The sequence below is a fragment of the Rhinolophus ferrumequinum genome, chromosome 7 (genome assembly GCF_004115265.2).
Source record: "Rhinolophus ferrumequinum isolate MPI-CBG mRhiFer1 chromosome 7, mRhiFer1_v1.p, whole genome shotgun sequence".
NCBI classification, from domain to species: domain Eukaryota; kingdom Metazoa; phylum Chordata; class Mammalia; order Chiroptera; family Rhinolophidae; genus Rhinolophus; species Rhinolophus ferrumequinum.
In genome coordinates this window covers 8,892,303-8,904,583 of record NC_046290.1, presented here as the reverse complement: position 1 = coordinate 8,904,583, position 12,281 = coordinate 8,892,303, and positions in this window count along the sequence as shown.

The following is a 12,281-nucleotide window of genomic DNA, read 5'->3' as shown; positions in this document are numbered from 1 at the left end:
ACCTCTCCATTCTCCTTCCTTCCAAGCTTGTCTTAAGTCAGCGTTCCTAGAAGTAAACTAGGGATTCAGACGCATGCATATCTGAACTCAAAACCAAAACTCTCTTTAGTTTCTGATGGTATAGACTTTCCCTTTATGTGTTGTTTTCCCACCTACTTTCACCAAGCTTTTATTAAATTCCAGCAAGGCTTACCTTTAATTTCTAATTTCTTATTATTGGTTGCAAAACCCCAAAGTTTAGTTCTCAGTTTCTGTCGGCACAACATTCATCGCAAGCCCCAAACTCATCTTTGAAGTGATTCGTGATCTAGATAACACGTTTGTGCCTTGATAGGACACATTACAGAAAGTGGCACATCCTTTTGCCTTGTGAAGAAGCAGCCCTTAACTTAATGGTATTATAAATCTTTTGATCAATTGGAATTCTCCTCGTTTTCCTTCTTTCCTTCTTGTTTGTTTTTCAAAGAAGGTACATTGTTTGATACTAAGATAGTGTGTCCTACTTATAAGGTACAAACTGGATATAACAGAGAAAAGAATCTCCCCCTTGGCCTGTGTCTGTTCTTTTCTACTTTTACAGGTTTACTTGATTATTAACCAGTTGTCCACTTTTCCTCAACCTCCAACATCATTAAAATGTTTTTAATCAGCGTGCTTCCTCAAAAATATTGTTGCAAGTTTGTATGTTCCTTCATTGTGCCTTGTTGTTCATCCTTTTCACCTTTTTTGGGCAGTACTTGAGTTTATGAAATGCTCTGTTACTCTAGGATTTGGCTAAAATATTTTGGTCAATGAAGAGATTTCTCTTGAACGTACTATAAGCTCTTACATGGTTTAGGGATTTTTTTCTTTGTTGCCTCCCTTCCCACAAAAGTACTTATCCTTCCTGTAAAAACCTGATGAAAATCATCTAAATCTAGACTCTTATTTCACCCGGGCCCTAGTGGCTACACCACTGTGGCCAAAGAATTCTTACCTATTTTATGTTCTGACTTTCGGGCGTTTGACTACAAATTTCTTCTTCTGTCAGTTTTCCTTCTGCAGTATTAATAGCTACAACAGACTGCTGTCTTCCCTCTACAGGGACTTTTGGCACCCAGAGAGCTCGGGTGGCACATGTCGTCTCACCTCTCCCACACGGTGAGTCATTCCACCTATTTCATGGAAAGTTCTAGAATTCAAGTTTAAGGAAGTAATGGGATTTGAAGAATAAACCTCATACCAGCTGCTTAGCAACAACTCACCCTTCCTTATAATACTGATGAGAAAGAATCAACACTCCATGTAATACTACTACTCTTAAATAATCATGTTGCTTTCATTTTGGATGGCACATTTTAGACATGCTACCGTGGGAAGAATGCCATTGCCATTTCACTTTTTGGTGCTTGAGGCTTCTCTGTAACATTGTTTCTGTGGCCCTTTAGAAGCCAGGTGCCCCAGATGAAATTCTGTCAAGAGATAGAATTCTACTCAGATGGCTCAAATAAAGAGATTTAATGAGAAACTGTAGAGTTGTGACAAGGTTAAGAAAACCAAAAGAGGATGTTGAGATACACGGGGTAGTGGAGTGGGAAATACTTGTATGAAGGGCCAAGGGAGGAAAGAAAGTTCCTGGAGCTCTGTGAGAACTAGAACTGTGGGGAAGCCCTGGTACTGAAAGGATGCAGCCACCATCAGGACCACAGTATGGAAGTTGGGAGAGAGTAGAGAAGATAGGCGCCAACAGCTCTCTCTTTCCACCTCACATCTCTAGCTGGTGCCTTCCATTGGCTAAGAAGCAGGGAGTATGGGAGCCAGGAAAATTCAGTCTTTAAGGTTGAGACTTTTAGGACAGAGTGCAAACACCAAAATATAGAGTGGAAGGGAGATGGGGAAAGGGAAGCACAAGTAGAGAATAAGCAAGACACAGGGCCATACATTAGATGGTTTAAATAGGTTCCCTCTGCCATTTATCTCCACAACAACATGGCAGGTTCTGTTGTCACTTATAAATAGAGAAAGTAAGAGATTAGACCTCTTACATGTGTCCAAAGTCACACAGGGAAGCAAGAGTGGCGTCGGAATGCACACTAGGCCCATATGTCCTCAAGATAGTGTTTTTATGCTCCACCTAACACTGACTTATATACATTTTAACATTGGCTCATGCTATTTTTCTGCTGTAAATTATTCATTAATTCCCCATTGTCTTTGAGAGAAAATCAGATTCTTTAGCTTGGCATCAAAGGCCCTTCATTATATGACCCCTTTCTCCTTTCCAAAACTTATCTTTTCCCTCATCCCTACACACGCCCCAAGCTTCCAATATCTGAGTTCCTTCACATCTCTCTACTCCCCACCCAGTCAATTTTGTAATTGTTGCACATTTTTCTAGTATATCCTCTTTCGATTCCTTTTCGTATCTCGTTGTTTCACTTTGGTCTGTCAAACCTCAGCCCCAGCCTCAGGGTCCCTTCCACCTGCAAATCTTCCAGGTGTCCCTCTACCCTCCATCCAATGTGGGTTAGGTACATTGCTCCCAATTTGCACGCCATGATTTGGTGGTCACAATCACAGCCCTAACCTCAGGGTGCTATGTGCACCCTCATTGGACTGCGCGTGAGGGCAAGGACTGCATTTCCCTTATCTTTATATCCCCATGCCTAGATTCACAATAGCACATGGAAGCCTCTGTACATAACTGTAATTGTGGAGCAATAAATGAATATTCTGAATTATCAGGACTTAATCTTTTTTGCACACAATAAGTACTTTTGGAGGGGAGAAGGGACATGGGATCCTTCATAAGGCTCTAGGTACATGTAATGTACATGAGTACCTATGGGGTGTTATTTTGGGGAGATGTTGCCAGGTCAAAGAATTTCACGTATCAACTTCCACTATTACAATAACTCCTTTGATTTAGAACAAAGGCAAAAGAAAATTATTAAATACATGCAAGGTAGCAGATGGTTAATTATCTTCTGAAGTACACCTGGTTTACCAGGATTGTGAATCTGCTAGTCAAAGAATAAAGGGGGACGGACCCTCAGTGGTTAGGAAAAAATAAGATAGGTTTTAGCTATCTGGATGGTGAGTAAAAAGAGAGTGAGAGAAAAAAATGAAAAAGCAACACAAAACAAGATATTTTGGGGAAAAGGAACAAATGTGAAATAAAATAAGTCAATGAAACTTCAGGTAATAGTTCAAGGACAGGCATTTGATTTTCTCCCCTTTAATTCTTGCTTTTGTGGGTGTGTGGGGGGCTGTATTTCAAGAGAAAAGAAAATAAGAGAAGAATTGAGTGAAGGAGTGAAAGATGAAATAGGACAGTGAGTTAGGAAGATAGAAACGGATAAATGATAAAACAAAACTGAGTGTCAGGAAGAGAAGAGATTGTCATAAGAGACATTCAAATATGGCAGAGAGGGGTGCTGAAAGAAATGGCATTTTATACTATTACATGGCAGTAAAAGGAGATTCAAACACATTTCCATTTCTGTATCTTGCCTTAGCCATGATTCCTTTAGGCTTGAATTGAACATTAAAGGCTAAATGGATTGGAATAAAAGCTGTTGAATGCTGCGTAGATGGGGCCAGCAAACAGAAAGACCCAATGAGAAGGCGGAACATTTCTTGGACTAGATGTTGAATGGAGCAATGAAGCAAAAGATTGAATGAAAATAGTCAATTGTGGCTATGATTAAAAGGCCTAATTGGTGTTATTAAACTTTGCTCCTTAAATCAGTTTTGGGTTTCCTGGTTTCCTCAGGAAAATTAAAAATTAATTTTATGAGCTTCAGGGTATAAAAGAATTTTTAAAATTGTGAAATTTTGCAAGTGTCTTCAAGTGTTGGGAACATTCTGTTATGCAGAATTAGTGAAGAGCTTTACGTGACTAATAGTGTGAGAAGAGTAACAGCATATTTGGCATATGTGGGTTTAAAAATATTATACATAGGTAACATATGTCATGGGGGACTTTGAAATATGAGATAAAGGAACAGATTTTTTAAAATGCATGGCAGAATTTGAGGGAATTAAGAATTTCATCTAAACATGTAAACACCTCAATCTTTTGCCTAGTTATAGCATAAGGAGATTTGGTATAATTATAGTTTGGTGCTGCTGTGGAAGAAAGAAAAAATTAACAGACCAGTTTTTTCCTATGAAGTGAAGAAAACATCCAGAAAGCTTTTGAGCTACTATATGTGCCAGACAGTAATAACACGTAAGTTTAAATAAAGTATTGAAAGCAAGTCTTGCCCTCTGGTGATAAAGGATTTTGCTATGCATTTCAATAAGGTATTTAACTTTTCATTTGGCAGTGGATAGAAAAATATCTCTTTTCCACTGTGTATCAAGCTTTGACAATTGTCCTTCAGAGGCTGCATTGTAGATTAGGAATTAGAGTCTAGGGAGTCTGGGGAAAGCCGTGTGCCAAGAATCTAAACCCTAAAGACCAGTTTTTCGAATATGTTAACCGTAGATTTGGAGTCAGCCCTTAAACGTGTTTTGAAGAGTGGTAAGAATTGAGTCCTGGGCCATCCTAGTTATCTCCTTACCTGTGGAAATTGATACCAGATGATCGTCTGTGGAGTTTTTTTCCTACTATATTATGAAAGGTATTCTTAAAGGTGAGAAAATAAGTGGTTACAAAAAACTATGCTCTTTAATTTTTAAATGATATTATTATTTTCCTATTTAATAACACTTAGCCATATCCCAGGCAATTAGCATAAATATCAAGGGGTTATTTTACAGTGGAAACATACATCAGAATATAGGAATATTGGAAATGTCAGACTTTTTTTTTTTTTTCCCCTCTGAGCCACTCCTAATTTCAGGATAAACATGTAAATGGGGAGGGCTTGCTTTCCCTTTTCTGCTTTAACAGAGCCCAAGTCTAGATTTGAGTCTGAAGTTTGAATTGTACCATAGCTGGTAATGCCTCCCAAAGGTCCAAGGGACATGTGTTGATGAAATAGCAACATGACATTCAAGATAATGGGAGGCAGTGGTCATTAAAAATGAGGTGATTTCTTCAAACATTCAAGAAGCAATCAGGCAATTTTGGTCTGTTTCTATATCGTATTTATTTTCTAAAATAAGCATCGACTTTACTAGACCATGAACTTTTGGAAGTCAGAGCCCCTGTCTTATTTCTCTTGGCATCTGTAGTTCTTAGCACAATCCCTGGCACATTTCTATACTTAATACAGTTATTAGATAGAACTCATGCCTGGTTCTAGAGAAAAGGAAGCCTGGAGATGGACCTGAGTGACACACAATATGTTCTTGTTCGTACAGAAGACTTCAACCCTATGAACAGACAATTTCACCCCCTTGAAGGGTTTCACAACAGACATCTCCAAACGTACTACTTTGGTATGTGAATTATTTTGAGCTGAAGGCATTGACTTCTGCTCCTCCCCTTAACTATCTAGAAGAATATAAACTGGGGGCCTTGCCCACAGTAAGAGTTACTAGCAGAGATAATTTTTTTATGTCCTATCTATAGGGCAAGGCAAAATTCTAATGACTGACCATGTGCTCTTCTTATCATCCTGCCAATGACCTTCCTCCTCCCCTCTGAAACCCCAATGCAACTCACCTCATCCTTAGCTAAGTATGCCATATGTGCCTCATTTTCCCTTCTGTCTCTGAACCTCTCATGGATGTGGGGTTACCATATGCACGTATGTAATTAAATTTGGTTATTTTCTCTTATTAATCTGTCTCATGTCAATTTAATTATTAGACAAGCCAGAAGAACCTAGAAGGGTAGAGTAAAATTTCTTCCTCTCCCACACCCTATACTCCAAGAGAGTGAAATCGTCTCCCTGCTTAGCCTCAGGCATGCAAGTTTGGTGTCCAGGGACTCCTCGGTACCTAGGGAGGTTTGGGGGAGACGGTCAACCAAGTCCAGTAAAGGCAGACAGCAGAAACACTGGAAATCACAGGTAACTAAGTGGACTTACTCACGTCTCTATGTGGGAGACATGCTCTCGAAATTCTTCCAGGTGAGTGAACTTCTAAGGGGACTGAGCTTTCTGGGCTATTGCTGTTAACCTAATTCCTTTGTACTCATGGATTGTGAGATCAAGTATCTTTCTGATACTTCATAATTACTTTTTAGCCTTCCATGCCATCAATTCAGAGAAACTTTCAAACTGCACACACGGTAATCCTTTTAAACAGCAGGTTAAGCCTGCCGTATAAAGAGATTAGTATTGTTAACACACATTTATACTGACTGGATTTGTCTGCTCTTAATTATAGACTGGCTTCTGATTTACTTGACTTCAATGACCTGGAGAGAGGTAGCCTTGTTAATGAGGATGGGTCTTGTCATTAAATCCCTTATGTTCTTGTCATTACATCTGCTTTCCTTAAACAGTTGTTCTCTAACACAAATACCGCTAGTTGCAATATTTAGGGTTAATAACGTTGCAATGAGTCCATCGATTCACACAAATTAATTTGTGTACAAACTGTTGATAGAAAACATTAACAGAAGAGTACAGGAGATTTTTTTATTTAAAAAAATATGATCTATGCACATCAAGTTTATAAAACAGGTGATTGCTAAATAATTGTTTGATTATAAGAAGATTCTCCATGATATTTTAAATATTGATTACCAAATATATTAGACATACAATTCAAAAAATGTTTATAATGTTTTCCACAATAAATTAACTTCAAACTCTTATGAAGATTGCCAAAGATAGACTAAAAACAATGTCAAAAAGTATATGAAGTACATAATAATATTTTGAAAATATGTAAAGAAATGCTATTTTTTCCATTATAAAGGCAGAAGATTTTCTTGGCTCTAAAATGCTATATATAACTTAATTATAGCACTTTGAAAAAACAAAAAAAAAGTACTGACAAACATGTACATTGTAATATGTGTTCTGCATTCAGAAACAGTAAAATGTGTAAATATGCACTTATCAGAATCTAGGACATGTAAATTAATTGCAGAAATTGAAGAAAACCCAAATGAATGGTGAATTATTCTATATCCTGGATGGAAATATTAAATATAATGATACCAACTTTTTCAAAACTAATCTAAAAGCAATATAAATAATGACTAAAAAAATTTGCATGGAATCTGACAAACTAATGCTAAAGTTGATTACGAACAATAGCCAAGAAAATCTGGAAATTTGGAAAAAAATTCTGGTGGGGAAGGATGCCCTAACAGATTATAATTATATTATAAAGGCAGATTTACTTATTTATTTTAAAAGTAATGGATCGTCATATAGGTCAATGAAACTAAAGTACAGAAATATGTGTGTGTGGGGGGGTGTATGTGTGGTATGTGTGTATGTATGTGTGTTTGGAATAAAGGGATTTTGTATATGATAAAATTGACTTTTCAAGTCAGCAGAGACAATTCAGATTATTTAATAAGTGGTATTAAGATAACTAGGCATTCATTAGGAAAAAATAAAGTACTGTATCACAGTATATTTAGATATTAATTTCAAATAGATTAAATATATAAATGTAAAAAATGAAACAAACATTCTATCATAAAACAAAATATGGAAAGATAAACTTATAATTTTAGAATGTGAAAGTTCTTCCTAAACATGACTAAACACCAAAATGATAACAGAGAAAGGGCTGAATGATTTAATTGCATAGAAATTAAAAACTTGCCCTCAGGAAAAGATATAATAAATGAAGTTAAAAGATTAAAATTAGAATAAGATCAAATATATGCATATGCAACACAGATCAAGACCAATATTCTTAACAAAGTGTTCCTACATATGGAAAATAAGAACAGAATGCAAACAGCACATAATAAAACAATCACAGATGGCCCAAAAAATAAATGAAAAGAAAATCAAACTCATTGTTAATCCAAGAATTACAAATTAATGCAATTCAATTCTCACTTTCTTTTCCCTTTTGGCTTATCAGGATGCAAAAGATTAAAACAAAATCTAATCACATATAGTTGGTAAGGATGTGGCAACAAGGGACATTATACTGCTTGTTGGTGCTACACATCTACTTCTAGAAATATGTTCTACATAAATACTTGCTCTGCCATGGTTCCCCTGTGGAGAGACAACTTCAACCACCCACCAGTTTGGTTCAGATGTCTAGATGTCACACATGCAACACGAGAGTGTGAAAAAGTTTGTTCCTCATGTAATGAGGCTTTCTGGAGCAAGGCAACCTCCAAAGCAAATCTGAAATGGACTGAGAGAGCAAAGTGAAGGGAGGGGTTTGGGTTGTTGTTGTGGTTCTTGGGTGGGGGGCGGAGGGTACATGGTTTGAACTGTCCACTGGTGCCACGGAAGGGAAAGCATGGCCTTTCCTGCCAGCTTCCCAGATGTGGACAAAAGGGGACACAGGTGGTGTGAGACTTGGAGGCTCTCAGCAGTCAGAGTGGAGCCAGGCTCTGGATTATATTTGCATATATGCTCAGAGATACGTTTCCTAGGTCAGTCACTTTGGTGTTGTCTGTAATAAGGGAAATACAGAAACAATGTGAACAAGTCCTGGTCCACACACATGCAATACTGTGCAGTAAGAAAAAATAAATATAATAGGGTAAGTCTAAGAGCCCTGATAGGAGAAGATGTCTATGATGAATTATCAAGTTAAAAAATACATATATAGGTGGAGATCTATAGTATGATCCTGCTTATGCAAACAATTAAAATGTGATTTTTAAATGTGAATTTTCATATGTGATTTATATAAAATGAGGATTTCTTGGAGGTCTACTGATGACTGGTGTCTGGTTTGAGGAAACACAAAACCCTGCATACAAAATAATTAAATAACAATTCATATCTTCACCATAGTCACTAGAGAAACAAAGTAAAACAAAAAGATAGGTAAAGATGAGGTAATGGAAGACGCATTTGTAGCCCTCAGTAACCATAGAGCAAAATTCTGGAAATGTCTGTGATCCTTATCTACCCAGCTTTTTTCTCTCTTGCCATGTGGTCACTTTCTAGTTGTTTCTCCTCTCTCCTACTCTTCCAACCTTCCCTGAAGTACTCTGAAGTGATCTAGCCAAAATCTTTTTTGTCTCTCTGGGAGCTTCTCCTTTGTGTATGTGTTGCTTCCTTGGTCCTATCGAAAGCTCACTTCTCTTTCCTACGTGAAAAGCCCATTACCTCTCTGAAGTCTCTCACTCACCCATGACTTCTACCACTCAGACATAGTGTCAGCGTAAGAATGTCCAAACATGTAAAGAATTTTTATAAGGTTTTATTTGAGCCAAAACTGACGACAGTTGCCTAGAAGCAAGATCTCAAATGCTCCAGATAATGACAGGTTTACAGGTTTTTTTTTTTTTTTTTTTTTTTTATGCATTTGAGATTAAGGACAGAAGGTAAGGAATATTACATGAAGGTGGGAGAAAGTAAGGCTGGAATTAGATTACAGGATAGTTAATAGTATTATGTGCTCTCCTGAGAGTGTGTTATCCGAGGTGCAAAAACACAATGGACGGGGCTTCCTTCAGGCAAAGATAAACCTTTCACTGAAAAAATTATATGTCTGTGGTGTGACTCCCCACCATGACTTGCCCAGTTAGGAATTTATGATCAAATCATCCTGTGAGGTTGAACCCTTTTATTTTGGCCACAATAAGCAGCAGGAAAAGAGAAAGACCAAATATGAGATGGATTGACTCCATAAGAGAAGCCACGGGTGGGAGTCTACAGGAACGCAGGAGGGCTGTGAGGACAGGACATGGTGGACGTCACTCATAGGTCGCCAGGAGTTGGAGCTCACTCAATAGCACGCAACACACACAGGAAAATAAGTTGTATTACTGCATTATCATAGCCACATCACAACCATCATCAGAAGAAAGACTCAGTCCGAGTTTAAGTAACTTGCCCAAGGACATGAGGTTAGTGAGTAGAGGAGCCACAGTTGAGCCAGGGCAGTCTGCCTCTAGGGCAAGATCAAAACCCTGCGTTCTACTCTTTCCAAGGGGCAAATTTCTACTACTGACAAAGCTCTCCTCCATGTGTGTTTCAGTTAGTTTAGGAATTTGTATCCAATGCTATGAGATGTTTCTCTTACTCATGACACTCCTCCGTTAAAATTGCACCCCTGCCTCAGGTGACCTGTGACCAAACTCCTTTGCTTATTTCAGTCTGTCATAGCAGGGTATTGTCTGCATACCTTGTGGAAGACTCTGGAATCAGTATGAAAATTTCTTCTTGGGCTGTAAACAAGAAATCTAAATTCAGATAGCCAATGAGAAATAAAGTACTAATTCCACATATGTGCCCTTCCAAGGGAGATTTGTTTTTGTTATTATTTTGTTTTCGTTTTTACATATAATCAACTGGCTTAGCATTGTTTTATACAACTCAACAGCAGCAGTTTATTAATTGGAAACCATAAAATGCTGCACAATACTTGCACTACACTCTCCTTTTCTTCCCTTTCGTATTTATTTAATGAGTGATACTCAAAGGATAGTATTTATGTTAGCATTATATATGCACATGTAGGAGAACCAAAGGAGCTCTTTGCCAAGACTGGTAATTTACACATACAGATATGCTTTTTGTTCCCCAAATAAACTGAAAAAATGCACATATAATTTCTTTATTTCTAGTTCTCATAATTGCTGTATACGGTAGTACAGTTGTAGCTAACAACTGTTAAAGATAAAAACACAGACCCCAAATGGCATCATGTGTGCTAAAGCCCATAATACTTGACGTAAGAAACATCCAAACCTGTAAAGAATTTTAATGAGTTTGTTTGAGCCAAACTGAGGACAATTGCTGGGAAGCAAATCTCAACAGATTAAGAAAATGCTCCAGAGAATGGCAATTGTGTATCTTATTATATACTTTAGAATCAAAGGAGATGTAAGGCGGGTTACATGAAATCCATTGGTGGTAGATTAAGTGGGCAGGAGTAAGCAAAGCAGGGACATCCTGGGATTGGATAGAACGTAAAATGGAGAGATACCTCTTTTACATTGGTGAGTACAGGATAGTTAATAATTCCCATCTACAGCACAGAGATGGTATTCAGGGAACAGTGAGGGGTTCTGTGGTCTCAATTTCTGGTGTGGTGGGTTGTGTCCTGATGGGTCTGGAAAAAGGGATTACTCTGACATGACATTGCAAAGGTATGTTACCTTAGATGCAAAAAGATAAAAGACAGGCTCACTTAGGGTAAAGACTGACCTTTGTCAAGGAAGCTACAGGCCTAGGATGTGCCTATCGGTCCTGTCCTGCTTTTAGTAGGAATTTTTACGTTCAGACCATCCTGAAACTGAAGGGCAACCCAGTCCGGGGCTCGTGCTGCCTGCACCGCTCAGCCACTAGACCGACACAGGAGCTGGGCTCCGGGGTAAGCATTTATTGTCAGAGCTCTGGTGATCTGAGAAGGCAGCAGGTTAACACCTCCAAAAACTGCCCTAACATTCCCAGACCGGCTTAGGGTATTTATGGGAAAATCTGGGCATTTTTCCAGAGGCTACTTGACGGTTCCAGGGATCTATCCTGTTTCATGGAGTCTTCCCTCTGGCAATGTGGTTCTCTGGTGTCCTCAGATACCCAGGAAAAAAGATGAGAGTAGTCTGGAAAGAATGCTAGACCATAAAGATTGTGATCAATAAGCCGAAGGGTATCAATCATAAGTTTCAGGGTAATTTTCTAAAGCGGGGAACTGGGATGGGACATTCTGAGCTCAAGCCACAGGGGGATGACCTATTGTTAAGCTAAAGTCAGGAAAGGTGAGGCAGGGATTCAGCAAGACCTCTACTATCGGGGGTTCCAACCAGGCCCTGCTTCAATCCTATGTGGTTAATTTTGGTCTCTGATTTTGCCATGTTGGCCTCCCCTGAGTTTGTCAGGTTAGGTATGTGGCCCATTTTTCGTCCACATACCAAACATAGATTTATCACCTGATTTAATTTCAGTTTCAAACTCTCCCAGAAATATAATCTTAATCGACCAGTCTGGAATTTTCTGATCAAGCACAAGTATGGTAATCTGTCATGGGGCCGTCTCCATCCCTCAAAGGATGAAGAGACAATCTGCATGATAAAACCCTTGGCAGTCTCTTCCCCAGAAAAAAAAAGACTATTCTGATCTAAAAATAATTCTTTTTTTTTGCTAATAACTCCCCTGTCCCAGTCTTCTTCCTATAAAACCTTTCCATGTGGACATCCCTTCAGAGGACCCTTGGATTTGCCAGATGGGGTGCTGCCTGACTCATGAACTGCTTAATAAAGACAATTAGATCTTCAGATTTACTCCATTGGATTTTTT